Source organism: Quercus suber, unplaced genomic scaffold (genome assembly GCF_002906115.3).
Source record: "Quercus suber isolate HL8 unplaced genomic scaffold, Cork oak 2.0 scaffold_452, whole genome shotgun sequence".
Lineage (NCBI taxonomy): Eukaryota > Viridiplantae > Streptophyta > Magnoliopsida > Fagales > Fagaceae > Quercus > Quercus suber.
This window is the reverse complement of record NW_027069903.1, coordinates 350,747-376,935: the sequence shown is the minus strand read 5'-3', so window position 1 is coordinate 376,935 and position 26,189 is coordinate 350,747. Positions and strand designations below refer to the sequence as shown.

The 26,189-nt window shown below is 35.9% G+C and overlaps 1 pseudogene; it reads left to right on the top strand.

The window, feature by feature from the left end:
- The first annotated feature begins 12,277 nt into the window (after window positions 1-12,277).
- On the top strand, window positions 12,278-20,903 carry LOC112008284 (uncharacterized; annotated as a pseudogene).
- Window positions 20,904-26,189: the final 5,286 nt, after the last annotated feature.

Genomic DNA, 26,189 nt, shown 5'->3' with positions numbered 1-26,189 from the left:
CAACACCTGGGATTTGTTTAATGCTCAGACCTTTGCTGAAAGTAGTTAGTTTTCCTATAGGTTTGAGTCCGAAGACCATGCAAGACCTTGGTTCTGTCTAACACTTAGATCATCCTTAAAGGTAACTAGTTTCCCCATAGGTTTCAGTCCGAGGACCATGCAAGACCTTAGTTCTGTCTAGCACTTAGATTGTTCTTGAAGTAACTAGTTTCTCCATAGGTTTGAGTCCGAGGACTATGCAAGTCCTTGGTTCTATCTAGTACTTAGACTTTCCTTGAAGTAACTAATTTCCCCATAGGTTTGAGTTCGAGGACCATGCAAGACCTTAGTTTTGTCTAGTACTTACACTTTTCTTGAAGTAACTAGTTTTTTCATAGGTTTAAGTCCGAGGACCATGCAAGACCTTGGTTCTGTCTAGTACTTAGATTTTTCTTGAAGTAACTAGTTTCCCTATAGGTTTGAGTCCGAGGACTATGCAAGACCTTGGTTCTGTCTAGTACTTAGACTTTCCTTGAAGTAACTAGTTTCCTCATAGGTTTGAGTTCGAGGACCATACAAGACCTTGGTTCTGTCTAGTACTTAGATTGTTACCAAAATACAAGACATATAATCATAATAGACTTAAAATTTGAAATAGAGAAGTGCTTTTATTAATAATAATATCTTCTCAGGTTATTTACATTCCATGGACAAGGTACAGCTTTTCCATCTAAGTCTTCTAAATAGTATGCACCTATTCTGCTACTAAAGTAATTCGGTATGGTCCTTCCCAGTTAGGTCCCAGCTTTCCAAAGAATGGGTTCTTGGCAGCACCCACAACTTTCCTCAACACTAAGTCCCCTAGTGCTAGTGGTCTCAGTTTCACATTGGCATCATACCCCTGCTTGAGCTTTTGGTAGTAGTAAGCCAGCTGGATCACTGCCCTTTCTCTTCATTCATCGATAAGATCTAGGCTCTTCCCTAGTAGTTCCTCATTATTGCTTAGAGTGAAAGAACTGTCCTTAGCATTGGAAAGTCTGCCTCTAGAAGGATGATAGCCTTTGCCCTATAAGTCATGGCAAAAGGTGTCTCCCCCGTTGACCGTGGTGGTGTAGTCTGGTAGGTCCATAAGACGTGTGGTAGCTCTTCTACCCACCTTCCCTTGGCATCATCCAGCCTCTTCTTAAGCCCATTGACTATGACCTTTTTGACAGCCTCTGCTTGTCTATTTCCCTGAGGGTTAGCTGGAGTTGAGTACCTGTTTGTGATCCCCAGTTCACAATAGTATCTCCTGAAGGCTTTGCTGTCAAATTGGAGTCCGTTATCCAAAATAAGAGTATAAGGGACCCCGAATCGTGTAACAATGTTTCTCCAAATGAATTTCTTAGCATCCACATCTCTGATGTTGGCCAATGGCTCAGTTTCGACCCATTTGGTGAAATACTCTGTGCCGACCAACAGATATCTCTTATTTCCTGCTGCCTTGGGGAAAGGACCTACAATATCCAAACCCCACTAGGCAAATGACCATGAACTGGACAAAGGGTAGAGGACCCCTCCTGGCTGATGAATATTTGAGGCAAACCTTTGGCATTGGTCACATTTCTTAACATATTCTAGGTCCTCCTTCTGCATCCCTGGCCACCAATATCCCTGGGTAATGGCTTGGTGTGATAGAGATCTTCCTCCTGCGTGACTCTCACAAATCCCTTCATGCAGCTCTTCAAGCAGTAATTCTGATGCTTTCGGGTGAATACACAATAAATATAGCCCAAAATAGGAGCACTTATACAATTTGTGGTCCTTGGACAACCAGAACCGAGGAGCGCTTCTTTGTATTTTATCAACCTTTGACTTTTCCTCAGGTAGAATATCATCTTTGAGGAATCTCACCATAGGGTCCATCCAACTAGGACCCACACTAATTTGATGGATACGAATCACACCCTTTGCAACCTCATTTGGCCTTTCTAGATGCTCGACAATAATAGTTCAAGGCAGGCCCCCTGTCAAGGAAGTAGTAAGCGTGGCCAATGAATCGGCATGGGTGTTTCCACTTCTGGAGACATGTGACAAGCTGAAAAGACCGAAGTTTAACCACAAGCATTTGACCTAGCTTAAGTACTCTTGCATCCTCGCATCTCTGGCTTCCAACTCTCCCTTTACCTAGCCCACTACCAATCTTGAGTTCGAGAACATCTCTACTGTTTTTCCTCCCATTTTCTGCACCATGGCCATTCCTTGTAACAAGGCCTCATACTCGGCTTCGTTATTTATGGCTGAGAATCCAAGTCTCAGGGATTTCTCTATGATAGTCTTCTCAGGAGATACTAGGACTAGCCCCACTCCAGACCCTCTTTAATTTGCCATGCCATCAACGTACGCCTTCCAACATGAGGGTTCTGGCGTAGAGACTACCCCAACGAATTTTTCATCCATGTTTTGCCCCTTAGTTACTATTTCTACCGATGGTTCAGCAAACTTAGCCACCAAGTCAGCCAGGACCTGGCCCTTTATAGAGGTTCGAGGCATGTACTTGATGTCAAAAGCTCTCAGAATTGTGTTCCATAGGGCAATCCTTCCAATGTAATCAGCAGTCCAAAGCATAGACTTCAGGGGTAGTTGGGTCAGGACAACCATTGTGTGGACTTGGAAATAATAGGGAAGCTTTCGCGTAGCATGGACCATAGCTAGTCTGGCTTTCTCCAAGGGCAAGTATCTGACCTCAGCTTCATGTAGTGACTTGCTTACGTAATAGATTGGCTTTTGAAGGCCATTGTCATCCCATATTAGCACCAAGCTCACAGNCAATTTATTGATCTTAACTGCCTTTGTGCCTTCATGCACAGTTTGGAGGATTTTCCAAGCAATATGAGCAACCTCAACATTAGAGATCCTCTTAAATTCCTCCATGGAAACAGCGTTGAAGATGGCATTCATAGCTTTTCTATTGAAGCCAGCTGCTTCTTTTTCAGAAGTTTGCCACTCACTCACAGGAGTAGTGGGCTTCTCCCATCCGTACTCAACGGAATTCCAGACTCTCTCATCAATGGATTTCAAGAATGCTTTCATCCTTACTTTCCAATAAGCATAGTTGTTCCCATCAAAGTGAGGAGGAACAAACAGAGAGTGTCCATGCTCCATGACAACAGGGGTCAAGGATCAGCTCAGAGATCAAGAAATCTCCAACAAAAGAGCAACCTGCTCTGATACCACTTAAACGGTTTTAGACCCCTTAAACAACCAGATTACGTAGCCTAGATTAATTAGCCAAGTTGTTACTTAGTCAAATTATGCAATTCTAGGTTAAAGCAATCAAATAATCATATCAAGATATAAAGCAGCGGAAAATAAATGAACACAAGATATGATGACCCAGGAAACCACAAGGTAAAAACTTGGGGAGAATTTGACCTAACTATCCTCAAGGTAAACCTGAATCCACTATGCGAAAGAATTGAAGTTCATACAGAAGGATTACAAGCTTCCCGCTTGACTTCCTAATGCTACCCACCAGTAGAACTTACTGACATGACCGCATGCTAGCTCCGAATCCACGAACTCCTTCTTTCTTGAATTCTTCAATCAGCTACAAGCACCCCCGCTTGATTATCTTTAAGTTTTAATGGTAGCAACCAAGTTGATCATCAAGATGTAGATAATATCTCCAACTTGAAAACCCTAAGCTTTGTGTAAAGGAAAACTCTTCAAAGATCTCACAAGAGATTTACACAAAACAGCAATGTATGAGCAACAATACAATTAGAGCAACCTCCAAAAACGTGGCTAGGGTTTTGTTTATATACCTAAGGTAAAAACATAAAACCCTAAACGTTTAATGAAGTAGGGCTGAGTTGGAAATTCTGTAGAAAAAACAACCTGTGCGATTTTCGATCGATCGAGTCTATTCTTCGATCGATCGAGCCAGGCCGAAAGTCCCAAGTACTTCTGCACCCACTCGATTCCAACTTTACAATAATAAACCAACTTTGAGCAAGCCTAAACAAGACTAAATACAATGTTTTGATCATGGTTTGCCAACATTACAAATTAGAGTTCTAAATACATAAAATCCTAAGACCTTAGAACCTAACAGAATCTATAGAGTTTGTCTTTAAGCCATTGAACCACCTCATCGCCACCGATCCTAGGGTAGATGGGAAAACCTTGCACATCAACGCCTCGTTTTTGGAATGGACAGCCATCCTTTGATTAAACTGGCTCACATGCATCACGGGGTCTGTTTTGCCGTTATAAATGGTGAAGGTTGGCTACTGGAATCGTTGAGGCAGTGTAGCCCCTTCTATGTGGCGTGCGAAAGGTGACTTGGAGAGTTGATCCAATGCCCTTCTCATGGCATCGTTTCCCAAGCCCCCAAGAGACGCCTCCGGTAGCGCTCTTCTTCGTGAGAGAAGGTCTCGCTGGGAGGAGTTCTCGATCTTTGCCTATAGTCATCATTGCTTTCATCATCGGAGGGCATGTCAGGGTTAGAATGAGACCACCTTCGTTGTGCATGGCGCAACTTTCTCTTCAAGTCGTCAATCTCTCGCTGCACTTGCTTATTATTCTGTCTCTGGGATACGTGACTCCTAACTTCTTTTGGCTGCGTAACCCAGTTGTCATTTTGTCTCTAGAGCACGTGATTGTCCACACGAGTGTGGCTTCTGCTAGTTTGAGTGGTATGCACACTTCCCTCTCGAAACCTTACATTCTCTTCGTTTCGATCACGTTCCGGGTTGGGAAAGTTACCTTGTCGTTGGGAGCCTGCTTAATGAGGGCCTGATCCTACCATGCTTGATTGTTGCCCTTACTAACGCATAAGTTCTTCCCACAGACGGCGCCAATTGTAGGGTCTGGGTTTAAGCACTTCTATTGTTGGATGAGTGAACTCAGGCCAACTAGCCCAATACAATAAATTTATAGAGAAAGGGTTAAAGAACTAGGCCATAGTGAGAGTTACAACAACTAGACCTGGTTACGGGTTGATTTGAATAATAAGAACATGGGCTAAAGTGTGAAGTTTTGTCCTCAACTCTCATCTGAGGAGCTTGTAGCTCTTATTACTTCTTCAGTGCCTGGTCACAAAGGTTTCAAAGATGATACATATAGTTCCCGTGTTTTTCTGTTTCTCATTTTTTTGATTCTCCTTTCATGGAGGATTTCTTACATTATATATCCCCGTCCCAAGGCACTTTGAACTTGGTTCGTCCTCAGACATTTCTTCCTCTTCGGCGTGGGCCTTGGGCTTGGTATAAAATGGGCCAGGGTAGTTAAATTCTTGGGCCCCACACAAGGGTATTTTGGTCATTTTTTGGGTTTTGGGGGTATTTTGATCATTTTTAGGTTTTAGGGGTATTTTGGTCATTTTTTAAGGTTTCGGGGGGTATTTTGGTCATGTTTAGGTTTCTAGGTTATTTTGGTTAATTTTTAGGCTTCAGGGTTATTTTGGCCATTTTTTAGGTTTCGGGGGTATTTTGGTTATTTTTAAGTTTCAGGATTATTTTGGTCAATTTTTTGCCTTTGTAGTTATTTTGGCCATGTTTTAGGTTTTGGAGGTATTTTGGTCATTTTTATGTTTAAGGGGTATTTTGGTCATTTTTTAGTTTCGGGGGTATTTTGGTCATTTGGATTTTAGGGGTATTTTGGTAATTTTTAAGTTTCGGGGGCATATTTTGGTCATTTTTTGGGTTTTGGGGGTAAACATGCTCAGTACCAAAACTAAACAACAAAGGACACATGAAGAAGGAAGTTGAAAGAAGGCTAATGTGTTTATCAAGGGAAAGATAAGTTAGCATAGAGTTGATACAGAATTAAGGGTGACAAAATCAACCAACCATTTGTTTACCCAAACTCACCCACTTAAATGAAACCCAAACTCACCAAATTATTAATTGGGTTAAATGGTATTTAACCAATTAACATTAATGTTTATTGGGTTTTAATTGAGTACCCAATTAGACTCAATTATGATCAAGTATCATTTCTACAAATCACTTAACCCTAAAATACCCCCCAAAATCACTAAATTACCAAAATACCCTCTCAACCTAAAAAATGACCAAAATAATACCTAAACCTAAAATGACCAAAATACCCCCTAAAACCTTAATAAAAAGACCAAAATACCTCTTAAACCTAAAAAATGATCAAAATACGCTCAAAACCTAAAAATTACCAAAATAACCCCAAACACCTACAAAATGATCAAAATAACTCTCGAAACCCAAAAAATGACCAAAATACCCCCAAAAATCTAAAAATTGCCAAAATACCCTGAAACCTAAAAAATGATTGAAATACCCCTGAAACCAAAAAAAAAAAAAAAAAAAACTAAAATACCCCCAAAACCCAAAAAATGACCAAAATACCCCCCAAAACCCAAAAATGACCAAATAACCCCTGAAACTCAAAAAATACGAAANTATATGATAGTGAACTAAGGAAGTGTTGGACAGCTAGTTTTTTTTTTTTTTTTTTTTTTTAATTTATAAATATATAATATATTTTAAATATATATTAAAATATGGGTGAGTCGAGTTGTGGTTTGACAGGTTTGTAATTTTATGACCCAAACCCAACCTGACCTGCTATAAAAAAAAAAAAAAAAATTTGTAACCCAACCAACCCACCGAGCCCTAAAAACTGACCCAACCTGACAGGTTGGGTAGGGTCGGGTTGGTTTGGCAGGTTGACGTGTTTTCTACACACCCCTACACCCATCTCTATCCAAAAAAAAAAAAAAAAATCACCCCATCTAGATCTTGTGAACCCAGATAACCCTCTAAATAACCTGACTTGTCCCTACCTAAATACATTTTGAAAAGAAAACCTAATGAAGAATGGGAAACCATCATAAGTTAAGGACCAAAATCTACCACTACTTGAATATGAGGTATTCTTTGACCTAGAAACATCAACCTTGATCCCCAGTGTAACATGCTCAAGTAGCCAAAAACTAAACAACAAAGGACACATGAAGAAGGAAGTTGAAAGAAGGCTAATGTGTTATTCAAGGGAAAGATTAGTTAGCATAGAGTTGATACAGAATTAAGGGTGACAAAATCAACCCAAACCCATTTGTTTACCCAAACTCACCCACTTAAATGAGACCCAAACTCACCAAATTATTAATTGGGTTAAATAGGTATCAACCAATTAAACCAATTAACATTAATGTTTATTGGGTTTAATTGAGTACCCAATTAGACTCAATTATGACAAAGTATCATTTCTACAAATCACCTAACCCTAAAATACCCCCAAAATCACTAAATTACCCAAATACCCTCTCAACCTAAAAAATGACCAAAAAACTATAAAATCCTATTAGTTCTTTTAATATATATTTAAATATATTATATAATTAATAAAAAAAAAATTAAAAACTAGCTGTCTAGCACTTCCTCGGTTTCCTCCTATCATATATAAAATCCTATTAGTTCACAACCACACAAACCTAATGTGCTGCCTCCCTCTCCCCCTCCCCTCTCAATTTCTCACACTTCACTCCCTTTTGAACTCTAACGCTCTCTCCCTCTGCTAAGTTGCTGTCGTCCATCAGCTATCATCACCGCCTCCATGATGGTTCTATCTTTCCAATGGTAGCTCTCTCTTCCAGTGTTGGCTGATTTTTAAATGTTTTTACTTTGTCTCAACCTACAGGTATATTTCTTACTCTACAATATTTTCTCTTGCCGACTTGCTGTATCCCTTTCTTTCGATCTTGCTTTGCAGGTTTGTCTCTGATTGACCCTCTCCCTATTGTTTTTACTATTATTGTTTAGTCATTAGTGTTGCTTGCCTTTAAAGAGTTACATTGATACTAATCTTTGGGTTTTTTAAATATATTTATATTTATAGATGGCATCTAAAACTCAATGTAGCACAAATGAGGTTCCTTTGGCACCCACTCCCATAAATGAGGCTCCTCAAACGGCAACAACATATACTCATGCTTCTACCTCAAATCTCCGTATAAAAAAACCTAACCAAACATTATATGTATGGGGTCACTTCATCTTATTAGAAGTTGAGAGAGCTAAATGTAAGTATTGTGGCAAAACTTATGCTACTAGGTCAAAAACTTATGGCACTACTAACTTAAGAACTCATTTGGAAGTTTGGTGTAAAAAATATCCTATAAGGGTCTTGAGTCAGGTAATTTTTCAACAAAGTAATTTTTTATGATTGTCATTTTTTTAATTGTTATATAAGCCTTTTGGGTTTTGAAATTCCACTGTATAATTTATTCTCTTTTTTTTTTTTTTTTTGATCTCAGAGTTTGCATTTCAAAGCACCATAATAGTGGAAGAGGAAGATTAGTTGGAAATTGGAATGCTGGATAGTTTGGTTCTTAGTGGGACGAGTATAGAACTTGTAGGGTCCAGATTTGTAGCCCAAGTCCAAAAGATTTGGAGTATGAGCCCAATAAGCCCAATACAATGAATTTGTAAAGAGTGGGTGAAAAAGCTGGGCTGGTTGTAAATGAAACAATGTTCAACAGAGATTTTATTGATCAATCAGTGTAAGAACAAACTTGAAACTTAAATGACTTGCTGTCCGAAGAGACAAACTTTTGTATATATCACTCTTAGAATTATCAGACTTTCTTCCCCCCTTTTGTAAGAGGTCCCTTACATTTATATAGTGTTCTTTTAGACTATCTTAATCGTTCACTTGTCTTCATCTAAACGTTCACTTGAGTACCCATCCCATCAAGTAACTTCGTCGGTTCTCCATCAGTGGCGGTAGTTGAAATTGTATTGTTCAGAGGTCTTCTCCACATTAATGCGGTAAGAAAAGTTGCTGCAGTGCATTTAATGCGGTGGTAGCAGCTTTTCCTTTAGATATTTCTCTGTTCTTATCATCTCTATACATGCCTGAAGTTTATCCTTATCATTTGAATCATTAGGAAGGTCACTCGAACCTCCCAGGTACTAGCTTAACTGAGATTCTCTATATCCGAGGATAACACACTCTTCGGACTACTGATGCTCTCTTCGGACTATGTTCCTCGATCATTTCTAGGTATATCTCCCTCACCTGGAGTCTTTCCCAATCGTCTATTTCTCTTCGGACAAACTTTTAGCCTTCAAATAGGGCCTTAGGCCCAATACATAAATTTGGGCTTTTATCCCCACAGAACTCTTTTGAAATCCACTCATAGAACTAGATTTGTATATTTTTTTTATAAACTCAGTTTGATATATTTGGTTTACAACTGAGTTAGGAACTTAGGATACTAGTTCTGTATATTTTGTTTACCAACTCAGTTACATATATTTTGTTTATAATTGAGTCAAGAACTTAGGACACTAGTTCAATAGTTCATATATATTTTGTTTATCAACTCAATTAGATATATTTTGTTTATAATTGAGTTAGGAACTCGTGTATATTTTGTTTATAAGTGAATTAGGATATTAGTTCATTTATATTTTGTTTATCAACTCAGTTGGATACTTGGACATATTTTATTTACAACAAAGGTTTTCAGACCCGGACCGTTCATTGAACCGTAAAAAGAAGAGGTGTTTTTGAGGTCGAACTGGGGTCGAACTGTGGTGACGTCATAATTAATTTAATAATTAATTAAAGCCTAAATATAGATAATAAATTTATAAAACTAGCAAAATTGACTAATATATCTATATATGTGAGGGAAATTAAATGATTTTCATGCATATATTTAATAATTAAATAAGAAAGTTAATAAAATAAAATAATAACCATGAAAACATTAAAATTTATGATTAATTTTTGAAGTGAAGTTGAATATCTTTGAAGAATTTTAATTATAATTTTTTTTTTATTCCTTTTAAGAGATGGATAATTTAATTAAGTAGAATAAAATTGTGTTAAGTTGTTTTTATAAAAAATTAAAAAAAAAAATGCTAAGGGGTTGGACAGCACGGTTTTTGCCACTGGTTCGAGCAGTCCAACCCTGGTTTTAGGAGTTCACGAAATTGCCACAAATGCTTAGTTCTTTATGCTTAAAAAATCGATTTTCATCCCGGTTCCCAGTTTTCACGGTCCGACCTCCCAGTTCGGTCCAGTCCGGTTCTAAGAATTATGTTTACAACTGAGTTGAAATATTAGTTTATATATTAATATATATTTTGTTTATCAACTCACATGGCAGGTGTGATATATTTTTTTTCTGCTCAATTTAATAATAATAGTAGTAAAAAAATTGTTAAACTCATGGGTTCAACCCAACCCATGTGGGTTGGGTTGGATTGGATTTATATAGGTTGGATTGGGTTGAATTTTATTTAACCTTACCCACTATGGTGGGTTGGGTCAAAAAATTCCCTCAACTTGACCCATACTCACCCATAGATGGGTGGGTGCTCAAAATTTGTAAGTGGCTTATTTAAAATTTTTGAACTCTCTGAGATAGGTAGTTCATTTAATGGGTGGGTTGGTGGGGACAAGTTTGGAGTTGGGCTACTTGTGTTAAACCCAACTTCTTTAGGATGTTTAGGACAAAAGACCATCCCACTATTTCCTTTTTATTTCTTCATTGAGCTCGTATACACTTGACCTATAACCGTATTATCTTGTATTGGTTTGCCTAAGACAAAGACACCCAATGTTAATGTTCAAATTAAGTAAAAATGATTCATGCAAAAATGTGTACCATATAATTCTCCACCAAAAATTGATATAAATGTATAGTTTAGAAATGCAATCAACAAAATTAAATTATTTGGAATCAAAATGAAAATTAGCCATAACTTAAAAGATACAAGTCTAGTAACTAGTTACTCAAAGATACAAGTCTAGTTAACTAGTTAGTCTTGAACTTTCATGGAGTGTCGATTAAAATTGTAAAAAGTACATGACAATCCTCCTCCATTTAAAATCAAAATCTAAAATCAAAATTCATATTAACCATAAAAATATAAGCCACTTTTCTATCAACCTTAATCTTAGTACACTGACTTAAAACATAACATGTTAGAGCTGCTTCCTTAAAAGCAAAAACTCATATATTAATGTCCATCCACTTCCAATCCTTTTTCAAATCACCCTTATCTTTTTGACTTTATACATGCACTTTTATCTTGATTAACTTCACAAAGGAAGATAAGCTTGGTTTACATGCCCTTATTAAGGCTCTAAGGGCCTTAACTATTGAGGCTTTACAAACGCCTTGATAGTTCCATACTTGGATTCTCATGGCGATTAATAGGTTTAAGTCGTTTAGTAAGGCTTGCCGCCTAGGCCATTTGGACATCTTGGGATGGAGTGACAAACACTTTTAGTAGCTTGTCACCGTGGATGGGCATGTCAAAGAGTTTATCTCCATGGGTGAATTTTGTATCGACTATAGGCTGACTTGCCCTTGCCTTGATTAACATGTTAACCTTCCTTCTAGTTCTCCTTTTTGTCTCTTCTGTCATTTGGTTGCTAGGTAATTGGGTGGGTTAGATTAGAGGATTAAATTTATTGTTTTTGGGTTAAAGAATACTTGCCCCTCTAGATAGTGGAAGATTTTTGTTTTTTTATATTATTCATAATGGCTTCCCATTCTTCACAACATATTCTTTCTAGGATGCGTTTAGGTATGAACCAAGATGGGTTTGAGGGTTATTTGGGCTCACAAGATTTAAATGGTGCAAGTTTTTGTCCAGGATAGAGATTAGATGGATTGGGCTCTTGCCTCTTGGAATATGTAGTTCATTTTGTGGGTGGGTTGTGGAAAGTTTGGAGTCGGGCTATTTTAGGATGTTTAAGACAAAACCCCATCCCATTTTTTTTCCTTTGATTTCTTCATTGCACTGACGACCTCTTGAACATAATTGGTATTATCCTATATTAGCATGGGGACAAAGGTACCTTATGTTATGTTAAGGTTTGAAATAAAGTAAGAATGATACATTAAAAAATAAAAATAAAAAGTTGTGTAACATAGAATTTTTTTTTTTTGAGAAATGTACATAAATTGATAACAAAAAATTGTACAATTTGGAAATATAATGACAAAATTAAACCATTATGAATAAATAAAAAAATTACCCACAACTTAAAAGATACCATTCTAAATTTAGTGCAAGTACAAGAAGTTACTCTTGAATTTTCAGGGACTATACACCATAAAGTAGACAACATTAATCCTCCTCTAAAATCCAAAATCAAAATTATTTTAACAACGCAATTTATATTAATATTATTTGGACATTTTGTAATTGCAATTTATATTAAAAGTTAACGCCCGTCTGACACTCAAATTTTGTTTCGGCAATTTAGATTAATATTATTATGTTCATATGAAGCACCTCTGAACAAAGCAATGCAATGTGTGGGAGAAGTTCTAACTGGCCAAACTGAGCAACCAGAGCAAGAATTGTCTTCATTACTGGTACACTACAATTTTACTCTCTCTCTCTCTCCCCTCTCTCTCTCTCTGTTTTAATTATTTCTTATGAGATGGGAGGCGCACTATTTGTGAATGAGCATTACGCCATTTGCCAACATTATTTCTGAAGCTCTTTTTTGATATTTTTGAGGGTTGAGGCAGAGACATTGCGCCATTTATCTGCTAAGTACTGCCCTATGGTGCCCCTTCCAAGTCAACTATTGCAGCAGCACTCAGTCCTGATGGAAGAACACTTGCTTCTACACGTAAGTTGTCACTAGTTGTTTCCTGATTCCATTTCAGGCAACTTCCCTGCTTTTGATTCCTGCAGTGTTGACCATACAGTAAAGATAATTGATTGTCAAACTGGTCGTTGCTTGAGGGTTTTTTTAAGTGGTCATAGAGGACTCCTTGGGTGGTAAGGCAGTCATCTTGCTTCATACAAAGTATCCTTTATTTATATATATGTTACTGAATCTTTTCTCATCCTGAAAATGGTTTTCTTAATATTTAATTTGTGCATTATTGTTGATGAAACTCTGTCTCTCACTGAGGAAGTTGATATCTTATGGAAGAAGTTTATTGAAAATGCAGCACAACTGGATGAGGCTTTATTGAGGTTATTTGGCACTGGATAAAGGGATTTGTTATCCAGGTTATTTGATTTATTCTGTGAAACATTATGACATAAGTCTTTTTCTCCTGGAATTTGTGTTTTTGTCTCGTTAAAAGGTGGCTGGCTGATGGTTGGAAGTCAAGTCACCTTATGGCTAATGTGCTTAACCAGTGTACTTACAAGGAGGCCTTAAATTTAAGGTCTATTTATGAGTAGGCCCTAAGTTTGAGGTCTAATGACAAGGAGGCCTTAAGTTTGAGGTCATGTATAAAAGCTACCCAATTTTAATTTAGGGTGAGGGAGCTGTTTTGGGTGAATTTATGTGTGCTTATATGTACCTAATGAAGGTTCTGGCAAAGACAGTTTGATAATTGCTTAGGATTGCATATATATGTATTTCAAAATTAAAACTTTCGTTAATTAATATTAGGTAGTGAAGTAAGAGGGAGACCCTAAGTAACATGTGATAGATTAAAAGAGTGTTATTGCACATGTTCACTGGTTGGAAGGTAAAAGGCTCTCCTCACGAATGGTCAAATTGACAGGATTTCACACTAGCATTGTTGGATTTAATATTTCAATCTAAAAAACATGAATATATTCGATGTCCACTCCTTTCGTTTGAGATATTGTTGGGCTTAAGAGTTTGAGTAAATGTGAGTTGGTACAAGTAGATAACCTGATGAAGCACAAAATTCTCAAGAAAATTGCAAGAAAAAAATAGAGTTGCACGAGAATAAAGAAACGGAAATCAGCACCTAGGTTGCTTGAAATTAGAACCTAGGGTTGCTACTTGCTTGGAATTAGTACCAAGAAGGAAAATCTGGGAATTTTCACTTAGGGTTGCCCAGAATTAGAACCAAGTCATTGAAAAAATTCCCAAAAAAAATTGTATTAAACAAGGACACATACCAATAATGTTTCTCTGGGGCCTTTAAATAGGGCTCCCAAGTAACATCAAGGGAAATCATGTTATAATTAAAATAACAATCATATCCCATAGAATCCTCAAAATAAAAGCTAATTAGAAACAACTCTGGTCCAATGGAATCTAATTTGGTGTCAGCACTATAATCTCCTAGGGGAGAGGTGGGGACACAATGAAATTTTAGCCTGATTGTTGGGTTTTAAGTTGAGTATAGCCTAGACATATTTGGGATTGTCTTTGTGGTCAACTTTTAAGGTTTGAGTGGTTTGGAAATGTATCAGTGAAAATATGACATGAAGGTTTGAAAAGATTTTATTTATCTAAAGGAGCGAATATCACTCTTATGAAGAATACTTCATTTGAATTTAATTGCATTTTTTTTTCTTTTATCGTCTGTATTTATGTTGCTTGAGAAAGATTTTTTGTGAGGCAGGATGGGAGGTGAATCAAAATATCATTTGGTGAACTTTGGGGGGGGGGGGGGGTGTTGCTGGTGTTCTCCATTGAACAAGAAAGGATGAAGGTTTCTTATGTTGAGGTGTGCTAGCAGAGTTAAGTACAGGGGAGTATAGAGTGGATGGACATCTGTTGTGGTTAGAAGGCCATTTAAGGTGATTTTGTTGAAGTTTAGAGGAGGTTGGATTTATTTTTTGAACATGTTAAGTTTGTTATTGATGCTGGCCTGAGGCTGTGTTTGGCATGATTATAGTTTGGTGAGTCTTCTTTAGTTCCCTGATTTTTTTCTTTTTTCTGCAAACAATGATGCTTTAGTTGCTTCATATCTAGGTGGCTCAGCCATTGAAATCCTTCAATTTGCCAATGCCTTTCAGATTGCGAATTTGAATTTGTGGCTAAATCTTTTAAATTTTTGGATTATCAGTTTTCCTATAGGAAGTGAAGATAAAATTAAAATCTATTGGAAGTTTGGTTTGGAAAGTTGGGGGGGTTTTGTTTGTTTTATGATGCCTTGAGAGGGTCTGATCATGTGAAGTTTCCTTGGAAGAGTTTATGGGGTTGGTAAGGTGCCTCAAAAGTTTGAGGTTCTTCGGAGGATATTGATGATAAATTGGTGTTGTTTGTGCAGAAGTAGGAAAGTCAATTTATCATGTTTTACTCCATTGTTTGTTGGCAGGGGAGATATGTTGGTTGTGTTTTCCTCAAAGTGTTTTTCTCCATTGTTTGGTGGCAAGGGAGACATGGTGGTTGTGTTTTCCTCAAAGTTGTTAATATCGTACCAGTGTACCATTTCCGGATTTTATATATATAAAAGCTAACATTTCTTTGGACAAAACAAATTCAAATGATTCATCTAAAGATAATGATGTAACAAAGAACAATGTAAGAGGTAATTTAGTAAAGTTTTGAATATTTTAATTGTTTGTAAGAACAAAAGGCAAATAGCATGTCAGTACTTATTCATAAAAAGGTCCAAATAGGTAATTTTAGGTGAATTTATGCTGTGTGCTAGTTGATAACTGCCAGGTAATATTAGAAAGAACAAAAAAGGTGCTGATCTGTTGATCTTATTTTTCTTTCTGGAAAAAGAACAAGAACGTCACAGAAGCTTGGTTCTCTTCTGTACACTTGGACCTATGGTTCTAGAAAGTTCCAAAGCACAAATCAAAGGTGGCAATCAACTCGCGCTTTGACCATGTTTCAATAAGCTTTTGCTCAAATAGCACTTCTTTACCATGTAAAAACAAGGTCGAGGGTGAGATCATGGGGTTATGTAACTTACCCTAAAAAAGAAGGAAAGTATAGGAATTTTGATGGCATAGAACATCCTTGACATATTAGGTTGTTCTTTTTTAGGTCATGGTATGAATGGATGATTGCTTTAGATAGTGTCTCTTCCATAACTTTTATTTATTTACTTGGATCTTATGAAGTTTATATTGTAATAATTTAGGAGTGGCTTTAATACAGTTTTAAATCTTCCTATGTATTTGATTATCTCCTTTATCTAATTAAGTTATTTACTTATAAAAATGAAGACTTCAAAAAATTAAAAAATATTGACTTTATCATTTTATGCTTTATTGTACACCATGACCAAATTGATTTTAACAGAAATATGAGTAGTCTGGACATCTCCACAATCAGATTCTTTCTACTTTGTTAAAAGTGTCACAACTTTTAGCATGAACTTCATATCTTGTTTAGACATGTCATGGGACCAGCTCCCTTAACTGATAGATTCAGACTCCAGCATTGGCAATATGACATGATGAATGCCATGACATGGGTTGGTTGCCGACCATCATCCAGAAAGCAATGATCAAAGAAAAATCAGTAACTTGCAGTTGACAAAATATCATAAAAATTTATTTATTAAAATGATCTCATATTGGATTGCTCAGTTTTAGTTGCTGGTGTAGCTTTTGCTAGGCAATTGTAACACGTGAAGATTGTTTTTACAGTAACTCATGAGTATGTATTATATTGTATTTCCCAATGGTTCAAACCACTTGTAATGTGTTCTGATAAATTTTCTAATGTTTTGTGTACCTATGCATCTTTGGTTGGTTAGTTGTTTTGACAATTACTATGATTTCAGTCTGAAACTTCTTCTGGGGATAGGAGTGACTGCTTGAATTACAAAGTAGGATTTCAGGAAGAAAGAGGAGGGCTGTGAATCATTTTTGTGAAGAACCTGCATGTTTTCAAGATATGTAAATTCTTTTTGTTACTTGTTTTATTTGTCACTAATTTTGGTCATTTATATCTGCTGAGTAATTGTTCAAATTTTATGGTTTCTTTGATTAACTGGATACTTTCTATTTGACATGTGTATTAATTCTAAAAATCTATATCTATCTTGTCAGCAGCCACCTCCTTTTTCTGTTGTTTTTCTTTGATTTTATGTCTCCATATGTCACAATACTGTAGGATTTCAGTTGTTGGTTTGGCTTATGTTTGCATTGTTGTCCCCTTCTGTTATGATCCTAGTGTCCTATATGGATTAAGTATAAGTTTAACCGTATGTTTATAAGCTCTTGGACAACCTCCCCTGCAAGCCGATTTTCAAGGGTGAGTTCTACTCATGGGTTTATAAGATTTGGTATTAGAGCCAACCTCTTGGGGACCCTTTCCTTGCAAGCCGGTTTTCAAGAGTGAGTTATACCCATGGGTTTGTAACACCTCCTCCTCCCTCTCCTTCTTTCTATTTGTTTTTCCTCAATATTAATGCTTTCTAACTTGTCAACCTGGTGTAATTTCAAATCTTTTTCTAACTTGTCAACCAGATGTAATTTCGAATGTTCTTCCCATGGGTTTGTAACACCCTCCTCCTCCCTCTCCTTTCTATTTGTTTTTCCTCAATAATAATGCTTTCTAACTTGTCAACCAGCTGTAATTTCAAATCTTTTGCTTTGTCGTGCATGATAAACAATCTCTAAAGTTCAGTCTCCGTATCAAAGTACTAATGGAGCTTTACAGGTTAGGTTCCATCCTTTGCATCCAGAAATAATTGCAAGTGGGAGCTTGGATTATGAAGTTCGATTATGGGATGCAAACACATCAGAGTGTATAGGATCACGGGATTTTGGTATATTTTACTGACTCTCTTGTTCAGTTACCTTCTGCAATAGTGGCTGCAGTTTTCAGTTAATAATATTCTTTAAGCTTATATTACTACTCATGTGGATCTTATTGCTACTTTTCTTGTAACAGATTGCCGTATTGCATCCATTGCTTTCCATGCTAAGGGGGATATCCTTGCTGTTGCATCAGGACACAAGGTATTGATTTTTGTCATACAACTTTTCTGTAGTTCTATCATGCTTAAAGGTTTTTCTTTTGATCCTAAATTCTTTTTTATATTTAAGTTCATAAGTCATGACTTTGTAGATCTATTATCGGCTTATCGCTAACAAATCAAATTCTGTTCAGTTATACATATGGCAGTACAAAAAGAGAGGAGAAGCTTCACAACCAAACTTTATATTAAAGACAAGGCATTTGCTTTGAGAAGTGCATTTTCACCCTCATGATGCTCCATTTCTATTAACTGCTGAGGTCAATTATCCAAAAAACATTCAACACCTTTGGGTTTACTTGTGATATCCTCCTCCAGCTGTTTTTATGGCAAATGCTCATTCCCGTGAATGTGTTAATGACTGCTGAACTACCTCTCATATCCTTACCCTTCTTCTTTGTGCCTTCATTTGCCATAGATGGTTCGACTAGCATGCAAGTCGAGCCTTCTGCTTCAATGCCGTTTCAAGTGGATGCAAATGAAGTGCAGCAACATTATAATGGTAAGGTTTCTCCTATGGAAACATTTTGTACTATTCCTACTGGCTCACACAATGCTGCTAATAATCATTTACCTAGTGGAACAGGAAATGCTGTTTATGACCCCACAGTGGATGTAATGGAAACTTATTAAATACCGCCTATTGGGAGAAGCCAGTGGGGAAGCTCTACTAACTTAGATACTACTGGTGGTCAATACCGTGATTCATGGAGTCCCTGTGTATATTCCAAACAGCCTGGATCTTGCTGAGATTGGACACCATCAGTTCTTACCTGAGAGAGATCCAAGTGGTTGGGAGGTACCTTTTTTGCAAGGATGGTTAGTGGGTCAAAGCCAAGCTGGTGTTCCTTCAGTGCTGCCTCTTAATGATGATGGCAGTAGTCGTGAGCCATCAGCTCAATATATAAATTTTTCCATCTTGGCATCTCATCTGTCTACTCAGAACGTGACAACGCTAGGCAGCATTAGCCTGCCTGGCATTTCTGGAAGATCTAGCTTGCAATATCGCTTTTCAAACTCCCACTTCTCTGTATCTGATTCTGTGGAGGGTGCTGCTCTGGTTAATGCCCCAAGTGATTGGGTTGATACTCAACCCATTTTCAGTAGAATTCGGTCGAAAATCACCACCTCACTGGCTGCTGTAGCTACTGCAGAGCTACCTTGCACTGTGAAGCTAAGGGTATGGCCACATGATGTTGAAAATCCTTTTGCCCCACTTAATGCTGAAAGATATTGCTTACCTTACCCCATGCCGTCCTATGTAGGTAAGCAGGAAATTTTAATATTCAGATACAACTGTTATGGTGCTTTAGTATTGTAATGGGTATTAGTGCCTTGGCATGGGTGAGGTCATGGGTTCAAGTCCCATTGAGTGTGTGTGTGTGTGTGTGTGTGTGTGTGTTTGTAACTTAACAAACCAAAAAAAAAGGGGTGCCATAGCATGGCTTTCAATTTTCAAATATCTATTGCATTTTCTTTTGGACAAAGGCCATCATTTGTATGGACCTGCAATATTCTTTATTAGGAGTGATGTCATTTTAAACAGGGTGTTGCATTTAACATTTTTTTGGGCTGCAATTGTATTTGAAGTTAAATGAGTGCCCATTTTTCGCCTTGTAGGAGATTTTTTGCGGCCTGTGTTGCATACACTCTTCCTCATAAGGAGGCTGATCCAGGATATCAGACTCTAATCCATCAAGATCCTGGAGCTGGAACATCCCCAACACAACATCCGGTCTCAGCTTACCAAGTCATATACAAGCTTCGCACTTATTCTCTTGAGAAGGCAGCATAAAGCTTCATTCCCATCATCAACTCTTGTCATGCATTCAACATTTCCCTTCTGTTATTGTTTTTCCTGTTAAATTTTTATGTTGGTGTGTCACCTTATGAACTTGTCTATTTTACTTTTGCAGCTTTGGTTTAGTGCTTGTATCACAAGCCATAAGAGCTGCTCAGGGTTTGACTTCTATCCAGGTCAGTTGTCTTTCGTGGATCAATGGAATGTGCATCTGAATTCATTGTCCTATTGGCTGGAAATTTGTGTCAAGTTCTCATATTTCAGTCTTTTAAAACCACAATTCTTCATTGATCCATAAAACAACTGGGTTGATGTCACCAATCCAACAATTTAGGCAATTGCGATTGGTCCATTATTCAACAAATGTATTAATTTTTACTTAAAAGTTTACTTTTTATTAGAAAGTGTATGCATAATAGGAAAAAAGGAAATTTAGAGACCTCAATGATGTGCCAGTGATTTCACCATTGACCCAGTTCAGTGTTTTATGCATGAGTTGTTCACATATGTTATACTACTTTAAGTTTTTACACCATGTTCATTGACATTTTTGTGTTAAGCTTGCTTCAAAAGGAACTGCAGGACGCAAGACGTCTCTGCAGTTTAATTGTAATCCACAAGTTTGACCAGTGATTCAAATTGTTTAATGTAGTTTGGCCAGAACTAAAACAAGACTGGTCAATGAGAGAGTGGTCAACAGTCTAGGCAGTCCAACTGTCCAGTTCTGGGTTTAGACATTGCTTATTACAACTGTGACCTATAGTATAATAGGGAAGTCTTTGGCCCTTTTGTTTCTGGAATGACAAAGTTTGTAATAAGGTCCAAATGTTTTTGTTACAAATTCTGAATGTTAGTGGACATAGGTCTTTTTTTGTATACTGCTTTTTCCCCTTGCTTCTTTATCTTAATTTTGAACACTCTTAATTAGTATGAGTAATGCAATTGCCATATGAAGTGATTGTTTCATAGAATTTTACAAGCCTATTTAATGAATTTTATAAAATGAGGATTTAATTGAGGATGCTCAAAGTTTGTGTGGGATTTTGCATATTGTGAGTAAAAACAACCCCAACCACCACCACCCCCACCCCCACCCCCTTGCCCCCCCGGGTGGTCCTTTCTTTGCCTTCTAAACCTAGTTCTAAAATTTGATGTACTTTGTGAACGTTCATTTGGTTTATTTAATTGATTGAAGTGTTGATACTTCAGTGTCCTGTTTGCATTGTTGTCTAAGATCCCAGAGGATTGGTACAACCAAAAAACTTCATATTATTGTGAGCTGAACATGTGCATTTGTTGTATTTGCAGTTCTCGCCTACATCTGAGTACTTTTACTTGCCCATGGTCAACGTCATGGTTCTCTTCTTAAAAGCATTGTCAATGATGGGGAAACAATATTACATATTTAACACTATTCTGGAGGTAACAGCATTTTCTTGGCTTAATTTGTTACAATAGATTCCTTTCATGAATTTTCTTTTAACTGCTACTTTACTATGCTGGAAAATTTCTCTGTTGGACTCAGTTCTCTACAGAGTTTCAGATATGGAACTCCGTGGGAGTGCTTCCAAGTGCAGAGGATTAGGTCTGGTCAATGTTGCTTGCTTTCATCCATTTGCTGGAGGAGGTCTATTTTACGGAAGAAAGGTGTGGCTGGGTACGTTCAGAGAAGTCTTGGTTATTATTAGTGTTGATATTATTAAAATTGCTTTTTTACCGTTGAATACAGGAAAAGGGAAGCCTAGGGTTTTGCAGTGTGATGGTGCTCGTGGTGTGAATTGCACTGGATCAAATTACATTCCTGAGGAAAACATGGCTTTTGTAAGATAGTGATCAGTTTGTGGCCTATTCTTCCTTCTTTTGTTGTTTATGATTTTTATTTTTGAATTTGAAAAGCCTTGTTCTTTTTACATTTTTATGCATATTCCTCCCCCCAAACTCTCCCTTCCCTTCTTTTTTTCTTCTTATTTTTCTTTTATTCCTCCTTTCGTTTTGTCACAAAACTGTTTCTAACTTAATTGTAAATAATATTGTAGCTTAAAGAATTTTAACATGCTAACAAAGCGGGGGCTTATCTTCTACTTGTCATGTAGGCGGTCTTATTAGTGTGTGCATGTTTGTGTGTATATGTATTATTGTTTGATATTTACAATAATGAGAGAGGAGATTTGAGCCTTGGTTCTCCTCATAAAAGAGAGCAAAAATGCCACTAAACTAGGCTCTTGGCAGTGATCTTACTAATATGTAATGTAAAAAAGGCCTTTCTATTTTATCTAGGCCTACTTTTGGGAGAAAAAGATTTGTCAAATTAGTATAAGCATCCGAAATGCAAATTTGGGTGTATTAACTAGCAAGCAAATTAAGGTTCTCTAAAAGATGTTATTAGAATTGCTGCTAAATGACTAAAAGAGAGGTGCTTCTTTATAAAAGCTCTAATTCACTAAATTATTTGAAACTTAATTTATAGAATCTATATCAATATATATAATAATATGTGAAGCAGAAAGAAAATCCAATTAGATTTCAATTGGATTCTCAATTTTGCACCACTTGTCCTAACCAAAACTCAAAAAAAAATCTAATTAGATTATAAATTTGACTCCAATTTTGTGTCATGTATCTTATCTAAATTTTTTAATTTTTGTACCCAAATAAATGATGCATTAACATTTAACACGGAAGCCAAGAAAATCACAATAATAATACTCATTAGCTTAAGCAAGAACATCTTACTTGCACACTTTTATGGAGATTATAAATTGGACTCTAATTTTATGTCATGTATCTTATCTAAATTTTCTAATTTTTGTGCCCAAATAAATGATGCATTAACATTTAATACGAAAGTCAACAAAACCATAATGATAATACTCATTAGCCTAAGCAAGAACATCTCACCTGCACACTTTTATGGGTGATCTCAATAGAGTCTGGAACTCTTCTAATCTCACAACCAGAATCAAGGAGTTTAACGAGAAAGACTATAAAAGTAAAACATCATCTTTTCCTAATTTCATATCGTCATCTCATGTCTCCTCCTCTCTCAACCTCTACTAACTAGATTAACACACTACCCTCTCCTCCTCCTTACGGATTTCTCAGAGAAAGCATGGGTTCAAACACAATGTTCAATCTCACTCTTCCTTGCTTCACACTCTCATACATTAGCGCTTCATTGACGCCTCCAAGAAGATTCCAAGCTCAATGATCAGTTTTTATTTTTTAATGTCCTTTTATATATTTTAAATAATTAAATGCAATATTCTCTTTTTTCTTCACGGTAGCATCACTTAAATAATAAAATGCAATATTCTCTTTTTTTTATTCATTATTTTATCTAATGCTATCCTATGTATGATAAACCAAAAAAAAAAAAAAACCAATAACATTACGTAAATAATAAAATGCAATATATATTTTTCATTGTTTGATTTAATTCTATCATCCGTGTGATAAACCCAAAAAAATAAAAACAAAACAAAAACAAAAAAATTGGCCAATAACATCATTACAATTAATCAATCCCGTGCGGTAGCACGATGTTACATACTAGTATATAATAATAGGTGAAGCAGAGAGAGTGTGAAATTGCAATTCCAAATTAGAACTCTAATTATGTGCCACGTGTACACACCAATTAGAACTCTAATTGTGTGCCATGTGTACACACCAATTTCAATCAATTAACGCTGTGCTCTTTTTCTTTTCTTTTTTTGGTGAATAAAACATCCTGCTCTTCACACTCGCATATATTCAGGTTCACCTCCCATTCTCAGAACCCAAAATCCTTCAATATACAGCTCCCCTTCTAGAAATCTGCGTTTTACATTTAAATGTTTTGCTCTTTTTTTTTTTTTTTGGCTAAATAAAACCTTTTGCTCTTATTTATATATCAGACACACCTGTTTTACAGGTTCACCTCCCCTTCTGCCAAAGCCAACAACGACAACAACACCGATCTCTTCAGCTCCTTGATCTCAGACATCAAATCCTACTCTGACAACGACCCGCTTCTCCCATGGCTCCGGTATGCCGCTCTCTTTCTTTGTGGGTTGGCTTTTTATATATACTTCAGTCTGATGGTTTCAATGATCGATAGTCACAATGTGTTTCACATCTTCCATTTTTGGCTAATTTGGGTTTCTTTCTATTGTGTGTTGTTTGTTTGTTTGTTTTTTTTTTTTTTTTTTTTTTTTTTTTTTTTTTTTTTCCTTCGTTTTAATTGATATGATGTAGTTGTTTTCGTGGGAATATATATGTATAAATTGATCACCATTTTTTTAGAGGCATGCACTTCTTCTTTGCATCGCCATTTTTTTTTCCCTTAATTTTTTTTATTTTTTTATTTTTTTTCTTGTTGAAATTGAATCATGGGCCGTGATCAGCTTTTGTGATTGTTGAAAGATATATTATTATAAAAGGAATTTATTTATTATTTATTATTATTTTTAACTCTGATTAAAACTTTTAGAAATAGTCAACTGCCATAGGTTGACTCTTGCATCATTCTTGATATTTTGATTTTAAAAATAAATAAATAAATCTCTTGGTTATTATCAGCGTTTGTTATTTTTGAAAGATATTATAATAAAAGAATATATTTTAAATTTTATTCTTCCACCATCCGTGATTAAGGTGGGGTTTGATCCAATTTTACGTTTCACGTTTTGCACTGTAGTGCATTTTCAGTTTTTTTTTTTTTTTTTTTTTTTTTTTTTTTTTTTTTTTAACTTGGATAGCCCATTCCCTCTTTTTCAATGAATGCTATGAAATTTGCCATCTAATTGGTTATCAATCATAGAGTTCAAATACTTTTCTAGGTTTTGTTTTATAGTTCTCAAGTTTCTTTTTTTGTGGCAGGAGGAAAAAGGTTGAATTTGCATCAAAGAGATTCTTGGCATTCTTTCGTGGACGTAGAGATTGATTAATTTTGATAGCAACCAGATTCCAATATCCTTCAAAGGCAGTGATTTTTTAAGATATAATATTTGGTTCTGGTAAATTAGCCTGTTTTCTATTGAAACTAACAGAATTTGGGACAAAAGGGGCTTCTGCCCTTTTTAGGAAAATTAAATAGGAAAATGCCCCCCTTCTCAAACTAATTATGGAAATGCCCCTCTTTTGAAAATCGAGTTTCTAAAAATCGATTTAGGCCTTATAGCGGCGTTTTTTAGGGAACCTATAGTGACGTTTTAAAGACCTATAGTGACTTTTTTTAACTCGACTTCAATAAAATCGAGTTATAGGCAATGAAATCAACCTATAGTGGCATTTTTTTACCTATAACTCGATTTCTTTAATGTTGAGTTAAAAAACGTCACTATAGGTCCTTAAAACGTCACTATAGGCTCTCTAAAAACGCTGCTATAGAGCTTTAGAAATTTTTTTTCTAACTCAATTTTCAAAAGAAAGGTATTTCCCTATTTAGTTTGAGAAGGAGGGAATTTTCCTATTTAATTTGCCCAAAAAGGACAGAAGCCTCTTTTGTCCCAGAATTTGTATTGCTCTATTTATTTATTTGGTTGGTTGAGAAATTTTGTTGATGGGTTTTATCTATTTGCTTTATTTCAGATTATGATTGATATCTATTTACTTATGAATGATATCAGATCTAACCCTCATTTACACAAAACATAAGGTATCACATTCACAAAACTTAACTTAAGATATCCTATGCTTTCTTGCTTTCTGAGAAAATTTCATTTCCATTCCATGTGTTTGTCTCTGGTTTTTGTTTTGTGTGTCTTTGGGTTAATAAGGCAACAAAACTAAAGTTTTTAAGGCTGTCTGAGACTGTCATCAACATCACATAATGGTAGCTTAAATTCTTCTTTCATTGCTGATTTTTTTCATTTGCTTTGATTTGTAAATAAGGACTGTGTGTTTTGGAGAAGTGAATAATGTCTAAGTTCGTTACATTTCATACTGATTGTACTGTCGACTGCCTGAATGGAAGTATATAAGAATTTCCCTAATTTAAATGCCATTGTGATTTTTTTTGTTTTTTGTGATGCACTTGAAGCATAGAGTTTCTTTATTCAAAAATTGATAGTTGATACTAGGTTAATATTTCTTCTTATTATACTTTANCCATGCATGCATCTATATATGCAATTAAAACAATAAACAGGTTACCATATTATAAATATCAAACATTTCTCTATAACAATTAATATAGCACTTGATACACGAGTAAGAAGTTCTCATGTGACATGCAGGGACAGTATCGATTCACAAAATGGAAAGTTGTAGTGGCTTCTATATGGAATATCATTTGTTCTTATCTATGAATTATAAAAAATAAAATAAAAAATAAAAACTAATAAGAATTTTTTTAAAAAAATTTTTTTTTCGAGAAGAAAATTCATTCTAGACTTGCATGAGAATCTCTTTGCATTGGTTAGGTATTTTCTTTTTTCTTTTTCTATTTTTTGCTGAGATTGGTTAGGTTACTTTCTTTCCATCAATCTGCTTCTCAAAAGAATAAAAAATAATAAAATAAAATAAAGTAAAAAATCATCAATCTAAAGTGCATGCATTTGAAGAGAGCCCAATCACCGCCTATAATTCCTAGAACATTTTGCTAGGCCACGTTTAAACTCTTTTTTTTCTTAGTTTCAGTAATTTGCGTCTTTGACATAAATCAAAACTTGAGAGAGAAGGAAAGTCAAATATTGGATAAGGTATAACAGTACGAAGTCTCGTGAATACATACATAAATTCCCCTATCATACTTTTTATTAA